At 52.0% G+C, this 18006-nt stretch overlaps 1 protein-coding gene across 2 annotated transcripts in view; it reads right to left on the reverse strand.

Moving 5' to 3' along the window:
- TSC1 (TSC complex subunit 1) overlaps positions 1–18006 on the reverse strand; it is a 684759-nt gene that overhangs the window by 285626 nt on the left and 381127 nt on the right. The window lies entirely within an intron of this gene.

The raw sequence follows: 18006 nt of genomic DNA on the forward strand, positions 1-18006 counted from the left end.
GCTTGCCGCGACCTCTCTAGGCCTCCTGGGATGAGGAGCGGGCCGCCTGGCGGTATGTAAAAGAGCCACCGCTGGATCCCTTGGAGGCACCCTGTCTGCCTCCGGAGCTCCGAAAGGGCCGTCGTCGTTGAAGGACCCCTAGGGCCCGGGCCGTCTCCGAGTCGGTCTTCATGGCCTGGAGCGACTCGTCCACCGTCTTCCCAAAAAGGTTGTTGCCGTCGAACGGCATATCCAACACTCTGGTCTGGACGTCCTGGCGAAAGTCCGTCGCCTTGAGCCATCCTCGTCGTCGGAGGCAAACCCTGTTGCCCAGTTGGCGAAATCCGGTATCGGCCATGTCCGTTGCCACCGTTATGGCGTGATCCGACGCCACCTCTCCTTCCTGCAGAATTTGTAGGGCCTCCGCCCTCTTGTCATCCGGTAGGAAGTCTAGCAGGGGAGCTACCTTGAACCAAAGCTCCCTGTCGTAGCGGGCCACGATCGCTAAGGCATTGGCCGCCTTAATCGTCGCCGCCATGACTCGTCCCATGGAGTCCAACTTCTTGCCCTCGCTGTCTGGCGGGGAAGTGGAAGTTGAAGCCGCCGCACCCGCTGCTTTCTTCTTGGCCGTTGCCAAGGGGGCGGCATCGGGGACTTGGTACTTCTTCTCGTACCCGTCCCTCTTGGCGGGTGTTGTGGAAGGATTCTTGAGGATAGCCAGCCCCTCGTCCCAGATGTCGTTGAGCAATGGCACTGCGAGGATCGTCTTCCTCTTGGCCTCTCGACGTTGGTAAAGAAACCCTTCCTTTTTCTGTTCCTCCGGGCAGAACTGGAAGAGCTCGGATGCCCTGGCTATCATGGCGTGAAAGGAGCCAATTTCGTCGGGTGGAGAAGCTAGAGGGGAGGAGGTGAAGACGGGATGTCCGTTGTCTCATCGCCGCTGTCGTCGTCCGTCCCCTCGCTGTATCCGTCGCCGTATCCTCTCTAGGGTCCGGGCGAGGGGGATGAGGGGTCCACAGGCCTCGCAAGCAAGAAGGGGGAGCGGGGTGGACTCTCCTCTGCTTGTTCGGAGGGCTTACCGACGGGCCTGGTTCTGGATCCTCCGTCGGGGTCTGTGGTAACCTCGTCCTTATCTCCGTACATAAGGATTGGATCGCCAACAAAATGGCCGCCGAGTTATCCCTGGGCTCGGGTAATGGCTGCGACGGACAGGATGGCTGCCCCACTGGGCCCTCTTCGTCGCCATCGTCGATCACATCAGCGGGAACCGTCCCCTGGGATTGAACCTTCTTGAACTTCTCGTTGAGGCCTATGAACCTCTCGTTGAGGCCCTTCCCGGTTTCCATCAGATCCTCCTCAGAGGCTGTTTCCGAGTCTGTAATGGCCACTCCCCCCCTCTTTCCGCTGGGGTCTTCACGGGGGTCTTAACACTGGGCTGGAAAGAGGATTCCCTCCGCGCCGGCAGTGATACCCTGGGCCCAGAGGCCGTTTCCACTGGCGTAGTCTCAGCCGGCTTCGCCAGGGTCGCAGCGACCACTTCGATAGAGGCCTTTGCCGGATGGATCAAAGCCCTCACCACCTTAGGTGCGTCCTGGGCCTTCGGGGGGGGGGGGGGTCAGCGCCTCGCTCCCCCTCGGGTCCCTTCGAGATCGACCGGGGCCGCTCCAGCAGCTTACCCGGGTTCTCGGACTTCCTCTTCCCTGAACCAGAGCGCTGGCTCGTGGTTGAACGTGCCGGGGAAGTCGCGCCCTGCCTGGGAGCCTAAGAGCCCGACCTTTTGGTGCTCCCGGTGCCCGCGAATTCGCGGTGCTTGGCCTTCTGTTGGGCCCCCATCGCTGGGGCACCCTCACAGGACTTAAAAGCCCGCTCAGACTTTCTTTGCCTTCTCACCTGCTGTGCCCTTCTCCAGCCAGGCGGCGAGGCGGGTACGACGATCTTGTTTGGTCCGTTCCGAAAGGTTCTTGCAAAACGCACAGTCCTTCTCCACGTGAGTCTTGTCCTCATGAAGGCAGTAGAGACATTGCGAATGCTCGTCCTCGAAAACATTTTGTAATCCGCATCCAGGGCAGCACCTGAACAGCTTAGACCCGGGCATCGAGCTTCCCTTGTCCTGGGCAATGTCCGTTGAGGTAGGCCGCAGATCTTCCGGAATTCTCCAAGAAGCGTAAACTCAACGAAAACTTCAACCTTGAGGGGCGTAGAAAAATTCCCAAACGGGTCCCCGTTATCGGAAGTAGAAACGGTGGAGCTTGAGCCTCGATTAAACCGAAAAATGAGAAAATCTCCTGAGAAAGCACGAAAACGCAGCAAAAAACTCAAGAGCTAAGCACGAGGACTCCCAACCCTTGAACGTGCGGTAAAAATCTGTGGATGGCTGCCAGAGGCGGGGCTTAGGGAAAGGGCAGTCATTGGCTGGGGGCAGTATGACCCAGAGATCAGTGATTGCTTACTACTAAGAAAGACCGATCAGAAACAAAACTGATACTGATTTTTTCTTTACCGAGGATTCCCAGCCTGACGAAGGGGAATATTCATGAGCATGTGAATCCATGCCAGACCCCATGCTGGAGAAAGAAATAATCTCAAAAGGTTCCCAGTAACACTGCCCCCAAGGAGCTGTGTGCTGCAAAATGTAAGAGTGGAAAAGAGACGGGCGAGGGGAAAAGAGACGGGCGAGGGGAAAGAGACGGGCGAGGGGAAAAGAGACGGGCGAGGGGAAAAGAGACGGGCGAGGGGAAAAGAGACGGGCGAGGGGAAAAGAGACGGGCGAGGGGAAAAGAGACGGGCGAGGGGAAAAGAGACGGGCGAGGGGAAAAGAGACGGGCGAGGGGAAAAGAGACGGGCAAGGGGAAAAGAGACGGGCGAGGGGAAGAGAGACGGGCGAGGGGAAGAGAGACGGGAGTGGCGGATGTTGGCAATAGCTAACCTAACCTTTGGTATAAGCATGTACTACACAAGTTGGTAGAGTGACTAAGTAGCCAGGCTTATCTCAAGAGGGGTCAATGTGAGCTGTAGGGTTATTACACAAAGATTCAGTGACAATTATCCAAATAAGCACTTGCACTCAAGGATTCTTGATTAAACAATGTATTTATTAATGTAACAGTCAGTTGAATAAGCCTTCTTTAGAAGGGAGCAAATACATGTAACAAAAATATACTTCAAAATACACACAGTTTCTGTAAATCAGTAGATACCCATTTGGGATGGCACACACACAATTCCTATATCCCGAGGTGACTTAAGTAACTAGGACACTGGACATTAATATATCGCTGGTACATGTAGAATTCTGAGTTTGGTGTAAAAGAAAACGTTTTGGGAAGAAGAGCAATGGTTAACAAATATTTTTAAGCAGGCAAGTACTTTTTGAGCCCTGCATGGCAAAGTAAATGAACCCTTTCCTGGGGGAAAGGTAAAGCGCAAAGTCAGAGGTCGGAAGAGTCCTTCAGAAACCAGGACAGCCAATGTTAGTTGGACAAAAGTCTAAGTGAGCAGGTAGGTAAAAAGTCTTGCACAATGTTTTCAAAGTTTTTGTATAAAATGAAATCACTGTAGGGCCACAAGCTGGGAGGCTTGTGAGGGACAAAGCTACAAGCAACTCTGCAAAGGCAACCAAGACAAGTCTGAACAGAGAACTTGCAGCAAGGCTACACAACAAGGAGGTAAGTCCCCTTAGCTTTACAGTACCTTTGGTTAGAAGAAGTTGGTTCCAGCTGGCTTCTGTTCCCCTGTAGGTCTGCAGATCCTGTTCCTGGGCCTCAGTCGTGGAGAAAAGAGGGGGCCGGGGGACGTCTGGGGACTCCAGCACTACAAATTGAAGGTCGGCGGCAGCAATGGGCAAACTTCAGCTCAGCGGCACGTTGCGGCTTCAGCTCCTCGCAACTCTCGCAAAAATAGTGCACCACTGCAGTTCTCGGATACCTTTATGGACTTTCCTCGCATCTGGGGTCCAGCACTCAGTTGAGGTTGCTCAGGCCTGGTCAGTCCTGCTTCATGGGAGTACGGAGGCTTTTCCTGGAGCTCGGGTCCAACTTAATGACGACACACTATTCTGGTGTGCCTCTCCCTTGTAATTGGTTCCTGCAGCAGCAATGGAAGTACAGCCAGCTCCGAGAGTATTTCCAGATGAGTTTGTCTTGATGTCAATTGGTCCCACCAACCCAAGGGGAGAAGTCGTCCTTTGCAGGGCTTTCTCTAGTCAAGGCGAATTTGGAGCTTCAGCACTGCAGCAGGGCTTCACCGGGCAAACCAACGGTCCAGGAGTTGCAGCAGGCGTCTCTTCCAAATTCTTCTTTGGATTCTATTGTCCAGTGGTAGACTGCCTTCCAAGCCAAAAACCTTGCCTTTTATACAGGTTTTTCCCATTCATTCACAGCCTAGCTGTCAGAGCAGAATGGCTGTCCTCCAAGGACAGTCAGCCGGCCAATCATCTTTGGGTGCATTCCTGTAACCAAGGGGGTTAAGCACAGGGAGTTTAGGGCACCTACCTCACTTTCTGCCCTGCCAGACACGCTGGAGCCAGAGGCAGGTGAATCCCGCCAAAGACAAAACAAACTAAGGTACCAAACATGGTTGGGTGCGCAGAGCAAATCTGAAGGACCCTTCCAACAAGAAATGGCGAAAAAAGAAGACCGGTGCCATTTTAACAAAATGGGCACCCATGGGTGCTTTACTGCTTCTGCAATTGCAGCCCGCGGTAGAAACACTCAATGCTAGTAAAAAGTAAACCACTGCCACCAGCCTTTAATTGTAGAAGGCTAACAAAAATGTTACATGAGAATCTAGACAAAGGGGATACCAAGTAACCCCTCCAGCACCCTGTTGTAAGATAGTATGTGCTGGGTATAGAAAGTTACAAATGTAAGTAAAATCAATTTCACTTCACTGCTTTTGGAAACAGCAGTTATATAATCGTAGGTATTTAAACCTTAGCAGAAATGCAAAGGATTTCTATGTGACATTTCACTGAAGGTTTGTTTATTTTACTTGTATAGCGCGCCTGACCCAGGGGTATCTGGGCGCTAGTGAATAAGACGACTGTTACATGTTACAGTTCATGCAGAGTAGTCCATACGACATAATACAAGACATGAATTCAGTTAATAGAGACGCATGAATTCAGTCATGAATAAGCGATGGAAGCATACGTGTATGGACGGGAGGGTACAATTGCCGAAAAGTCCAGGTGGATAGCAGAGCGAGAAGATTGGTTAGTTTTTATTGAGTAGCCAGGTGATAACACTACTTCTGAATTTTCCGAATGCTTGCATGGATTTGTTCAGTGGGAGTGTGTTCCATAGTTGGGCAGCCAGGACCGGGAAGCTAGAGCCGCCTGCTCTTTTAAAGTTGTATCTCGGTACCGCTAGGCAAGAAGTGATGGTGGACCTCGTAATGCGGCTGGAGGATCTCAGAGTGAACTTATCAGTGAGATAAGTTGGGGCTAGGTGGTTTAGTGGCTTGTGGGTAAGGCAGAGCGTTTTCAAGTCAAACTTTTCTTGTTCAGAGAGCCATTTGTAGAGTTTTCTGGTAGCTGAAATGTGCTCTCTTCTGGGTATGTTTAGGGCACCTCTGAGAGCATTGTTCTGCTGCATCTGCAGTTTGTGGAGTATGGACTTATTGGCGCCTACGTAGAGACCATTACAAAAGTCCAATTTGGACTGTACCATTACAGTAGTCCGATTTGCACTGTGAATGCTCTGGCTAGTGTAAGGCAACTGTTAGATGACAGTAGGGGTCTGCACGCCCTGATCAGCTTGCCTGTGTAGGCGGTGGCTGAGGCAGTCATGTTCACATGCTTGGTTAGAATGGAGTTGGCGTCAAGGTAAAAACCTAGAGTTTTTACATCTTCGGCAATTGGTATGTTGTTCCCATCTATGCTTATGCTGGTGTAGTTTGGGCTAAAAAGATGATGCCTATGGAGTTTGTCAGACTCCAAAACCAAAAGAAATAGAGTTCAAATCACATAAAAAATACAGGAGTGTGGGAAAAGGGTCTCGTTCTCTCCAGGATAAGAATTAGTCCATCAGAAGAGCTGGGGGTCTCTAAGGTAGAAGGGAATTAGCACATATCTGAGAATCTCCCCAACAGTTACCATTAACACATCTTAATTTGCATAATTGCAGGTGTGATACACAAATATTTCAAATGTTAAGTGTCCCCCGTCGCCTGCTGCTTCTTTAGGGGAATGTTGGCCTCTACAAACGATGCAGCCCCCTAAGGGAACAAAGAATTAAGTCTTCTCCTTAAATTGTAGCGGCAGTCTCGCTGGGTACAACATAGAATATGGAATTCTGCACTCCCCCAAGCTTTTTAACCCCCACAAATGTGTGCCTCTCCTGCTGTACCGCCAGCGTATAATCTGGGAATATACGGCCCATGTTCGAGCCCATCTTCAGTCTCTGGGTCTCCCGTGCAGACCGCAGGGCGCGATCCCTGTCCCTGTAGTTCATTAGGCATGAAATCATTGGCTGGGGGAACCCACCCGGCTTAGGTTTTGCAATCAATGCTCTGTGTGCACGCTCTACTACAAACATGTGAGACCAACCAGAATCCCCCAGCAGATCTTTCAGCAACTCCTCTATTGCTGTCTCCATAGGGCCCCTTCAGGGCATCCTCGGGTACTCCTATGAGGCTAACATTCTGTGTGAATAAGACCCTGAAATACAAGATGACATTGAATGTGTACGGAAAAAGGAAGTCAAACTAAGGAACTTGAAACACAGAGGCAAGACACTGCAGAGCCTATGTGTGAGTAGGGGAACTAAGGGTTCCTGGTTGCACGACCTGTGATGGATGGACTGTGGTCTAACAACTGTGCCAAGACCAGAGAACCCTCAAGTGTTCACACGGAAACCTACTAATGTGTCAAAAGGAAAACTACTATTGTTGCATTTAAAGCTTGGTGACGGGAACCCTGAGCTGTGAAGAATTGTTGGAATGTATCTAAAAGACTGAGCCTCAAGATACTTCCTTTTGTGATAACTGTTATATTGAACTTGGGGAAAGGAACACTAAGACCTGCTGCAATGAAACTGTATTGAACTTATGGAAGGGAATATAGACAAGGGTGCAGAACTGTATGACCTTAAATCCAAGAGAAGGTAACTTGAACACTGGTGAACGGAGTTGAAGAATAAGCCTGAGCTGGAAATGGGTGTCATGATCTCTGCTTCCAAAAGGTCAGGGTTTTCCCAACTCCCTTGGAAGCAGATCCATAACCCAGGTTCCGAGTGCCAACCAGTTCCAATTGGGACCTTTTGGACCCAGTCCTGGCGCCAGTGGCACCAGGCTCATAAATATGCCCAGTCCCAGCGCTGGAAGCGCCGGGCTCATAATGCTTGGGTGGACTTACCTGCAGCAGACCATGCTGCTTACTTGCCTGCCAGTTGAGCCTCTGATCCTCTTCTGTTTGGAACTACTTTTCCTGTTGGGTGGGGCAGGAGCCACTCCCTAGATTCAGAACACTGGAACTCTTCTGGAAAGCAGGAACCCTTTTCTTACCTAGGCGTGGCTGTGGAAGGAGACACCTAAGCACTACAGGAGGCTATTTAAACCACACCCGATGGATGAATCTTGCTTTGCGTTATTCTGCATCCTCTGCAGCAGAACGCTCATCGTGTCTTCTGCATCTGATCCTGGGCCTAAGGAAAAAGGCTTACCATCCAGAATCCAGTCTTCAGCAACACCTATAAAGACAAGAAAGAACAGGTTAGCATTACGGTCTTCAGTGACAGCTCTTCACTTACCTGGTCCATCGGCTGTCACCAACGCCTCGCGCTGCATTCCGGCATCTGAAAGACAAAGGCTTACCTACTCCTCGTGCGCTCCGGAGGTCTTCACACTGCATTCTGGCATCTGAAAGACAAAAGCTTACCAACCCTTCGCACGCTCCGGAGGCCTTCAGCGCTGCATCCCGCATCTGAAAGACAAAACAAGGTGCGTTTAAAGACATTGGGGAACTTTAATACTCACGTGCCATTACTCCTTTCCACATCTAACCCAGTGGGTATTCCGGCACCCTGCAGCCGCTCCGAACTTATACCTGCAAAATAAAAAGACAGAGCGCATCGTGAAGCAGGCAACAAGCGCTTACTTACGTGCTTCCAGGCGCTTCTATTCATCTCACGGGCTCCATCTTCAATTCACTTCAGCCCGTCATCCGCCATCGCCGGAACCCTGCAAAACAAGAAACATCATTACTAAAGACTTTAAAGACATTAGAATTACTTGAAACTTACTGTTCGTGCAGTAAACAACGGACAGCAGTCCTCTGAAGTCAAGAGGCCTGCTCCCCTTATCCAGTGAAGAAACTGGTTACAGCACCCTGCCCCGAGGCAGATGGAGAGCACAGCGTTCACTTACCTAAGGTGAGAGCGTTAACCTTGGGGTTCTACAGGAGAAGAGAAAGGGAAGAAGAGAGAGACATTCAATAGCCCAGTTCCTTAATCCCATATTTTCTATCTGCAGACATCTTACCCTTCGTGTCAGATATACCGTGCACAGAGGTCCAGCCCAAAGAGCCAGCCGTGTGTTACACATCACCTGTGAAGATACGGTATACGCCCAGTCAAGACCTGCGCCTCTACGGGAATCAGGTGAGCGTTACAATGGGTCAGAACTTTACTTTTCAAACACTTTTTAGTTTATGGTTGACATCCCTACACATGGTTTTGTTTTAGTTGTGAGGGCAAGCATAGGTTTTGGAAACAGACAGACTGAAGATGAACTTACTGACAGTTTCTTTAGGTAGGGAAATCCCACCTTAGCATACGGCAAGTTAGTCTGGACACCATCCTGACCTTTTAGTTAAAGGTATTTCTGTTACACTGAGTTTGTTGTCAGCCAACCTAACAGTAGGCAGCATGATGCGTGAACTGAAAACCAATATACAAGAACATCAATAGGCAATTAAAAATAAAGACCCTGAACACTCCTATGGCTGTGCACAGGAACGCCTGCCATTCAAAAGAAAAAAAGAACAAGTTACTCTCTTACCTGGTAACGTTCTTTCGATGGGATGGTCCGACGACATATTACATATCTATGGCAGTAATCACCACAGCTGTGCTGCTTTGGAAAATCTTTCGGTGTCTGCGTCCTGCGTCGATGACGTCGATACGCCGCCCTCGAGGACCTCCTCCAACGGCCAACGTCACTGGATGTTATAAGTAGGATGCACAACGCCCGTAGCCTCAGTTGTAGTTTTTTCCCAGAACCTGTGGCACCAGTCTTCTGCCAGTCTGACCACACAAAGCCTTGCGGAAACGTAAGCTGCAATTGCATAAGAAATTCTGTAGCGGGAAAGACAGGGAGGGAGGGAGTGATATGGAATACTACGTCTGACCATCCCATTGAAAGAACCTTACCAGGTAAGAGTAACTTGTCCTTCGAGGGGATTGGGTCCTCCGACGTATTCCATATCTACGACAGACTCACAAAGCAGTACCAATGCAAGGAGGTGGGAAAAGAATTTAGACAACAGAAATTTAGAATGCCCAATCAAATTGCGGAGTAAAGGACCGCCTTGCCAAAGGCCAAATCCTGCCCCCGGATGGAATCGAGGGAGTAGTGACGTACAAAAGTATGTACCGAAGCCCAGGTGGCTGCATCACAGATGTTACGAATAGGAACACCCCTGTAGGGCAGTAGAGGCAGCCATACCCCTGGTAGAATGGGCCCATAAGCCGACTGGTGGTTCCTTACCAAGGTACCTTACCAAGGTAACACTCAGAGATAGCCAAAATAATCCAGCGAGACAAAGTCTGTTTCGTCACAGCTTGTCCCAAACGCTTTCCAGCGAAACCAATGAAGAGTTGATTGTCCACTCTGACCCGGAACATGTGTGAAATATAAAAGCTTAACGCTCTCCTAGGATCAAGCCTATGGAGCCTCTCGTCTTCCTTACCAGGATGTGTAGGAGGATAAAAACACTGGAAGAACAACCTTCTGGCCTAAATTAAATTCCGACACCACCTTCGGAAGAAAGGAAGGACGAACTTGGAGCAACCCTGTCCTTATGAAACAGTGAAGGGTGGCTTAACTGAAAGTGCCTGTAACTCACTCTGCGAGCGGAAGTGACCGCAACCAAAAATACAGTTTTAAGAGTTAACAGTCTCAAAGGGCATGAATGCAAAGGTTCAAACGGAGCACCCATCAGAAACATGAGAACAAGGTTCAAATCCCAACCGGGCACCTGGAAAGGTGACGGAGGGAACACATTAGTGAGCCCTTTCAGAAACGGAGAAATCAAAGGAATTTTAAAATAGGAAAACTCTTTAGACGAGCGCTTAAATATGGACAGCGCCGCCAGGTAACCTTTAACCGTACCCACTTGCAGGCCCCTGTGGGCCAAAGAAAGCAAAAAAGACAGAACTACAGGAATGTCACATGAAAAATGATCCACATTCTTAACCCTGCACCAGCCGCAGAACTTACGGCAACAGTACAGGGACTTTGTTGCTGGATGAGAGCAACACTTCCATCACGTCTTCAGGGAGGTCCCAATCCTTATACCTCAAGCTTTCAGAAACCAAGCGTGAAGGTTGAGGGATCTGACCTCTGGATGGAGAATCTGACCACCCTCCCGTGAGAGCAGATCGTCTCGGTAGGGAAGACAATGTGGAGGGCAGATGGACAAGTCGAGAAGGTCCGGGTACCACGTCCACTGGGCCCACGCAGGAGCAATGAGGATCATCCGGGAACCGAACCTCCGTAACCTCCGCAGTACTTGCGGGATGACGGGGACTGGAGGAAACGCGTACAGCAGTGGGAATGACCACTCCACCACAAACGCGTCTCCTAAGGCTCCTCTCGGAGGAAATTCCCTCGAGCAGAACCTCTCGCACTTCTGGTTGACACTGGAGGCGAAGAGATCCACTTGAGGGGTCCCCCAAAGGGCGAAGATCTCCAGGAGAATCTCCTGAGTATAATCCCACTCGTGAGAGATGGCGCTCTGCCTGCACAGAGCTTCCACCGTCTATTTTTCGTCTCCGGCCAGATGAACTGGCGAGATCGAAACTTCCTGCTGGATTGCCCAGAACCAGAGCTGCATCGCCTCCCTGCACAGAGGAAGTGCGAGTTTCCAGAGCCGAGAAACCCCAATACCGGGAGACCTGCAGCCCATTCCAAGTGCATTGTTGTGGAGAGGCTGAACTGGTCCAAATCGTTGCTGTACCCTGAAGGACAATCCAGCGATCCGATCCAACTCACCCGGACCCCTCAGCAGTGTGTGGTACTGTAAAAAGAAAAGGAGATTCACCGGACTAATCACGTCCTTTGTTGGTGCTGAAGAAAAGGTGCCAAATCCAGAGGGACCAAGAAGTTGATTGAAGCCGTGCCAGAGGTCCACCCTCGAGACTGCTGCTGGGATATTCCGTCCATTGTCCTGCCTTCTGTCATCAGACCAAGGAATCCAGAGGCCGGGCCCAGCCAGCCACATTGAAGAGAATCCAGCCACAATGTCTTCTTCAATTTTAAGGTAATGGGGGGGGGGGGGGTGGTATTGCTAACCTCGATCCGAAAAGTCACTCCAGAGTGCACCCAGAGGTGTCCTGGGTACCCCCACACCCGTTACCTCAGACCCAAGCTGCTGCTTTTGTCCCCTTATGGAGTCCTTAACAGGGTCTCCACCATTAGTTAACTTACTGCTTACTTAATGACTAGAGACTTGAAGAAATGGAACAAGTTACTTACCTGTAACTGTTCTCCAGCATGGGTCTGGCATGGATTCACATGCTCATGAATATTCCCTATCAGGCTGGGAATCCTTGGTAAAGAAAAAATCAGTTTCGTTTCTGAACTGTCTTTCTTAGTAGTAACCAATGACTGGTCTCTGGGTCATACTGCCCCCAGCCAATGACTGCCCTCTCCCTAAGCCCCTCCCCTGGCAGCCATCCTCAGATTTGGTAGCACGTAAAGTGGCAGTATGACCAAGTGAAGAGCCGCAGAGGGGTAGGAGGGAGTGTTCGCATGTGAATCCATGCCAGACCCATGCTGGAGAACAACAGTTACAGGTAAGTAACTTTTAACTTCTCCAGCATGGGGTCTGGCATGGATTCACATGCTCATGAATAGGAATACATAGCAGTACACACATGCACAACCACGGGAGGTGGCAAAAGGCTCAACATTAAGCATTACATAAAAACATTAAGCAACTCTTACCTCCTCACCAGGCCCACCTTCAGGAACAGGTTGCGCAGCACTGCTTGGCCGACTCTGGACTCCTCCCTGGAATCCCAGTCGAAGCAGTAGAATCTCGTGAAGGTGTGCGTCGACCTCCACGTAGCAGCCCTGCAGATGTCCAGCAGGGGCACACCGGACAAGAACGCCATAGTAGCAGCGATCGCTCTGGTCAAATGGGCTCTCGGACAGCCGGGCAACCGTCGGTTGGCCAACCGATGACCGTGCACGATGCAGCCGGAGAGCCATCTGGAAATGGAAGCCTTCGAGGGAGCCTTCCCTTGGTTCACAGGTCCAAATTTCACAAACAGCTGTGATGTCTTCCGAAAACTCTTTGTTCGGTCCACGTAGAACTTAAGCGCTCTAGCTACATCCATCGAGTGCAAAGTCCTCTCGGCCGGCGACGGAAAGAAAACTGGCAACACCAAGGGCTCGTTAAAATGGAAGTCCAACGGCACCTTGGGCATGAAAGAGGGGTGTGACCTCAGCACCACCCTTGTATCGTGAAAAGTCAAGTATGGAGGCTTGCAGGATAGGGTCTGAATCTCTCCCACGCGTTGTGCGGATGTGATGGCCACAAGGAACGCGGTCTTCCACAAAACTTTAACGGAGCCGCATGCAAAGGCTCGAAAGGTGGCCCCATGAGCCTGGTCAGCACCACGTTGCGCTCCCACGGCGGGGCTGGAGCCTTCACCGGCGGGAACGATGTGAACAGTCCCTTCATAAATTCCTTCACCAGTCGATGAGACCACAAGGACGGCCGTCCTGCAGTTCTGGTGCATCGGGAGATCGCTGCCAGATGTATCTTGATGGAAGCGTGAGCTAGTCCAGCTTTGGCCAGCGACAGTATGTATGGTAGCACCTGAGGTGCCGTAATCCGTAGAGGGTTGATCTTCTGTGCATGGCACCAGTTAGAGAACCTCATCCACTTATGTCCGTAGCACAAGAGTTGAGGACGCCCTGGCCTTTGCAAGAACCTCTCTGCAGTCAACCGGGATATCGTAACCTCCAAACTCTAGTGCTGCAGGAGCCAGGTCTGCAAGTTCAGCGACTCCAGGTCGTGATGAAGAATGGCGCCTCCCTCTCTGGAGAGAAGATCTGCGTCCGTAGACAGCTTGACTGGTGGGGACACAGAGGTCCAGAAGGTCAGGGAACCAGATCTGTCTCGGCCACGCCGGTGCGATGAGGATCATCCTGCACTGGGACCTCTTGAGCTGGCTGATGAGTCGAAGCAGCAGCAGCAACGGAGGAAACGCATACAGGAACAGGCCGACCCAGGGGAACGAGAAAGCATTGTCCATGCTCCTCGGCTGGGGCATCCTGCTGGCGAACCTCTGGCACTGGAGTTTATCGCCGTCGTGAACAGGTCGATCTGGGTTTCGCCCCATCGTTGGAAGAGCCGATCCACTTGATCATGGCATGGTTTCCACTCGTGGCACGAGCGCAGCTCCCTGAGTGAGTCGGCGATGGTGTTTTTTATTCCTGCCAGATGGAAGGGAACCAGAAACATCACCTGGGCGACGGCCCAGAGCCACAGATCCTGGGGCCTCCTTGGATAGGGCTGGGGATCTGGTGCCTCCCTGCTTCCGGATGTAGAACATCATGGTGGTGTTGTCGGTGAAGATCCTCATGACCTTGCCCTTGAGGGACGGGAGGAACGACTTGAGCGCCCAGAACACGGCGCAGAGCTCCAAGATGTTGAAGTGGAGAGACACCTCCTCCGGGAGGTAAAGGCCTCTTGCGTGGAGATCTCCGGTGTGTGCACCCCATCCCTCCAGGGAGGCGTCAGTCGTCACCTGGTGTGCCGGGGTCTGGAAGTCCGTGCCTGCCGTGAGGTGTGCACCGGTGCCCCACCACTGGATCGCCTGGCGGAAAGCCTTGTTGAGCGGGATGTTTTCTTTGAAGCTGCCCGCCGCTTGCATCCAGCGGGCGTCGAACGCCTGTAGAGGATGCATCCATAGCCTGCACAGGCGCACTAGACAGATGCATGAGGACATCATACCGAGGAGGGACTTGATGGATCTCAGCCTGGCCATGTCCGTGGCTAGCAGGCGCTGCACCTTGCCCAAGATGGCCTTCGTCCTTTCCTCCGACGGAGATGCCAATCGTTCCACTGTATCGAGCTTCGCTCCCAGAAACAGCGCCACCTGCGCCGTATGCTCGATGGCGAGTTCTCTTGTCCTTGCACGGATGAGCCAGTCGTCCAGGTAGGGGTAGACGTGGATCCCCTGTAGGCGCAGCCACTGGTGCTAGGCACTTGGTGAACACCCTGGGTGCCGACTTCAATCCGAATGGCAGAGCTCTGAATTGGTAGTGGCGTCCTTGGACTACAAATCTGAGGAACTTTCGGTGTCCTTTTAGGATGGGGAAGTAAGCATCCTCCAAGTCCAATGACGATAGGAAGTCGCCCTCCTCCAGCTGTCCCAGCACGTGCTGGAGTGTGACCATCCTGCACTTCTGTGCCTTGATGTATTTGTTAAACTGACGTAGGTCCAGGATGGGGCGCCAACCGCCTGTCTTCTTTCTGACGAGGAAGTATCTGGACTATACTCAGGAGCCCCAGAGCCTCTTGTGGACGAGCTCGATGGCACCTTTGAGCATCGCCTTTACCTCCAACAGCAGTTGAGGTACTGATTTTCCTTCCTGGCCACGGGAGGAATGCGGGGACACTTCTTTTGGAATTGAGAGTGTGCCCGTGGGCCAGGGCATCCAGCACCCAACGGTCAGTGGAGATGGACTCCCACACGCTGACTAACTTTGCCAGCCGGCCTCCCACTGGGGTGCTTCGGTGGGGGCCCAACGCTACGGCCGGTTCAATCTTGCTTGGAGGCGGCCTAGCCGCCTTGGCCTCCTTGGCAACGGCACCGAGATCCTCCTTGCTTGCCACGACCCCTGTAAGCCTCCTGTGACGAGGAGCGGGCCGCCTGGCGGTACGTAGAGGAGCCACCGCCTGATCCCTTGGATTCCCCCTGTCTGCCGCTGGCGTTGCGAAAGGGCTGTTATTGCTGAAGGACTCCCAGGGCTTGGGCCGTCTCTGTCGGCCTTGAAGGCCTGGAGCGACTCATCCACCGTTTTCCCAAACAGGTTGTTGCCGTCGAACGGCATGTCCAAGACCCTGGTCTGCACGTCCTGACGGAAGTCTGTCGCCTTGAGCCAGCCACGTCGTCGAAGGCAAACACTGTTGCCTAACTGGTGAAAACCGGTGTCGGCAATGTCCGTTGGCACCGTTCTGGCATGGTCCGATGCCACCTCACCTTCCTGCAGAATCTCCAGGGCCACTGCCCTCCGGTAGGAAGTCCGGAAGGGGAGCTATCTTGTACCACAGCTCCCTGTCGTAACGGGCCACAATCGCTAAGGCGCTGGCCGCCTTAATTGTCGTTGCCGCCGACGAGATGACCCGTCGCCCCATGGCGTCCAATTTCTTACCCTCGCTGTCAGGTGAGGAAGTACAGGTTGAGGCTGTCGCCCCTGCCGCCTTTCTTGGCCGCCGCTGAGACGACCGAATCCGGCGTAGGTTGAGCCCTGAGGCACAAAGGGGCGGCATCGGGGCCCCAGTACTTCTCGTATCTGTCCATCTTGGCAGGCGTCATGGAAGGTTTCTTCAGGATCGCAAGTCCCTCGTCCCAGATGTCGTTGAGTAACAGTACCGCGAGGACCGTCTTTCTCTTGGCCTCTCGCCATCGATAAAGGAAACCCTCCTTCTGTTCCTCACGGCAGAGCTGGAAGAGCTCGGATGCCCTGGCAATCACGGCGTGAAAGGAGCCAATTTTGTCAGGCGGGGAAGCCCGAGGGAATGATGATGAAGGTCCGTCCCGTCGTCACCACCGTCGTCATCCGTCCCCTACCGGAGTGCAGGAAACAACTCTGCCCCTGCTTAGGGGGCATGGGCCGAGTCTTCCATCCGAACGAGGCAAACTGCCAGTAGTCTCTACCCCTGGAGGCAAAGCTGAAGAAAGGTTTTGTCGGTTGCTGAACGGTCAGGCCCAGCGACTTTGCAGCCACTTTGGACTCCTTACATTTTTCCAAAGATTCATCGGCTTTGGGGCCAAAAAGATGTTCGCCATCAATGTCCAAACGCTTGTTCTGGGCATTGGGGCAAAACCTGAGCTGTCCAAGTAGGCTTGCCTATGTATCACTGCTGCCAACCTCATCGCCATACCCACATATTGGCTATATCCAGACCTGATTGCAGTGCCTGATGGGATACATCTTTTCCTTCATCCACCAAACGAAGAAACCCCTGCTGTATTCCCACCTGCGGGATATGCTCCGACACTTCTTGCATCGTCCTCCAGAGGACATGCGTGTATTTTTTTGCGAACACACAGGACACATTGGTAGCCTTGAGCGCCATACTGCCAGCTGAAAAAACGTAGCCAAGGCATCATATTTTTTTACTCCGTCCACTCGCAAATTAGAGGTGGACGGAGAAGGCCTAGTGGAAACTGTTGCCGCTTGGACTACTAATCCCTCTGGTGTTGGATGGGTGGATAGGTAGGGAGGGTCCCCTCTTGCCAGTTTGTACTTTTTAGCAAACTCAGTCCACCAGGGGAACAGAACAAGCTATTTGCAGCAGTGTACTGAGCAGCTCAGCAATAGCCAAGTTAAATGGCATAGCCCTTTCTGTCAGTGGGCCCACATGGAGTATGCTAGTGAACAGGTAAGCCGAAGAGGGGTTCAGGTTGTCAACCAACCTCTTCACAGTTTATCTGTAGGAGGCATTGGTATGCCCATATGGGTGAGCCAGCTGTGTTTTGAGATCTGGCAAAGTGTCTTAACCGCTGGAGATTTGTAAATCTTCTGCCAGTGCTAGAAGATCCACCTGGTCGGCAAAAAAGTCTGTACCACTGGAAGAATCAAGTATCGGCTCAAAGTCGTCCCCATCATCTCCAAATATGGAGTGCATGGCGTGGAAGAACTAGGTCCTCAGGAACCAAAAACTTTGCACAGTCGGCATCAATGACGCCGGGTCGGGTAGCGTTGAGGGTGCCGCAAGAAGCTTTGAAAGCATCATTGATAAAAATCAACAGTTGGCCAGGAGGGCTTCGAACCAGACAGTCTCCTTGTCGCCAGGCGGACCAGGGACTGATGAGCTCTGCTGCTTCGAGGGTTTCCCCGTACCCGCAGCGACCCCCTTCATGTTGTGCATCTGTTCTTTAAAGGTTTCCCACTCGGCTCTGGTAGTACCTTTTCCGGAGCAGGACTTCCCTTTTTCCTCAGACGAATCAGTTGTGTCAACGACTATGCTGATGTTTCTTTCTGTGGGGGAGAGGATGAGGAATGACACCTAAACCGCAACCTCATTTTGGCCTTTTTACGGTGCCTGTCCTCTTTCTCTTGGGTGGGATCCTCAGTCTCATGACCGATTGATCTTTCACCGGATCAAGCCAGTGACTTAAACAGCAGATGTCCCACCTTCAATTTAGTGGCCCGCTCGCTCAAGGATTTAGGGTTTGTTTTTTGGCAGGACAGACAGTCCGCAGTCACGTGGTCGGCACCTAGGCACCACAGGCAGACACTGTGCGGTTTGTCAATGACATTTTGGAATTAGTTGGGACATCTTTTGAAGCCCAAAGGTTTCGGAGCCGACATCGCAATGAAGAAATGTCGACTACTCTACTGAAATTTGCACAAAAAATGACGAGAAGAGCAGTTCCTAGAGCAGCGTGCTGAGCGTGTGGAAAAAAGGAACGGTGGGACGGGGTTGTAGTGATGTAGTATATGTATGGCAACCAACGTCATGTCCGGAGTCGACGACCGGCGCATCGAGTCAAGAATGATCAACTGCTGAGTCGATGTACACTACGTGCCCTGTCGAAAAGTTTTCCCGAGCAGCAGACGCTG

This window comes from Ambystoma mexicanum, chromosome 8, assembly GCF_040938575.1.
Source record: "Ambystoma mexicanum isolate Mex_15411 chromosome 8, UKY_AmexF1_1, whole genome shotgun sequence".
Classification (NCBI taxonomy): domain Eukaryota; kingdom Metazoa; phylum Chordata; class Amphibia; order Caudata; family Ambystomatidae; genus Ambystoma; species Ambystoma mexicanum.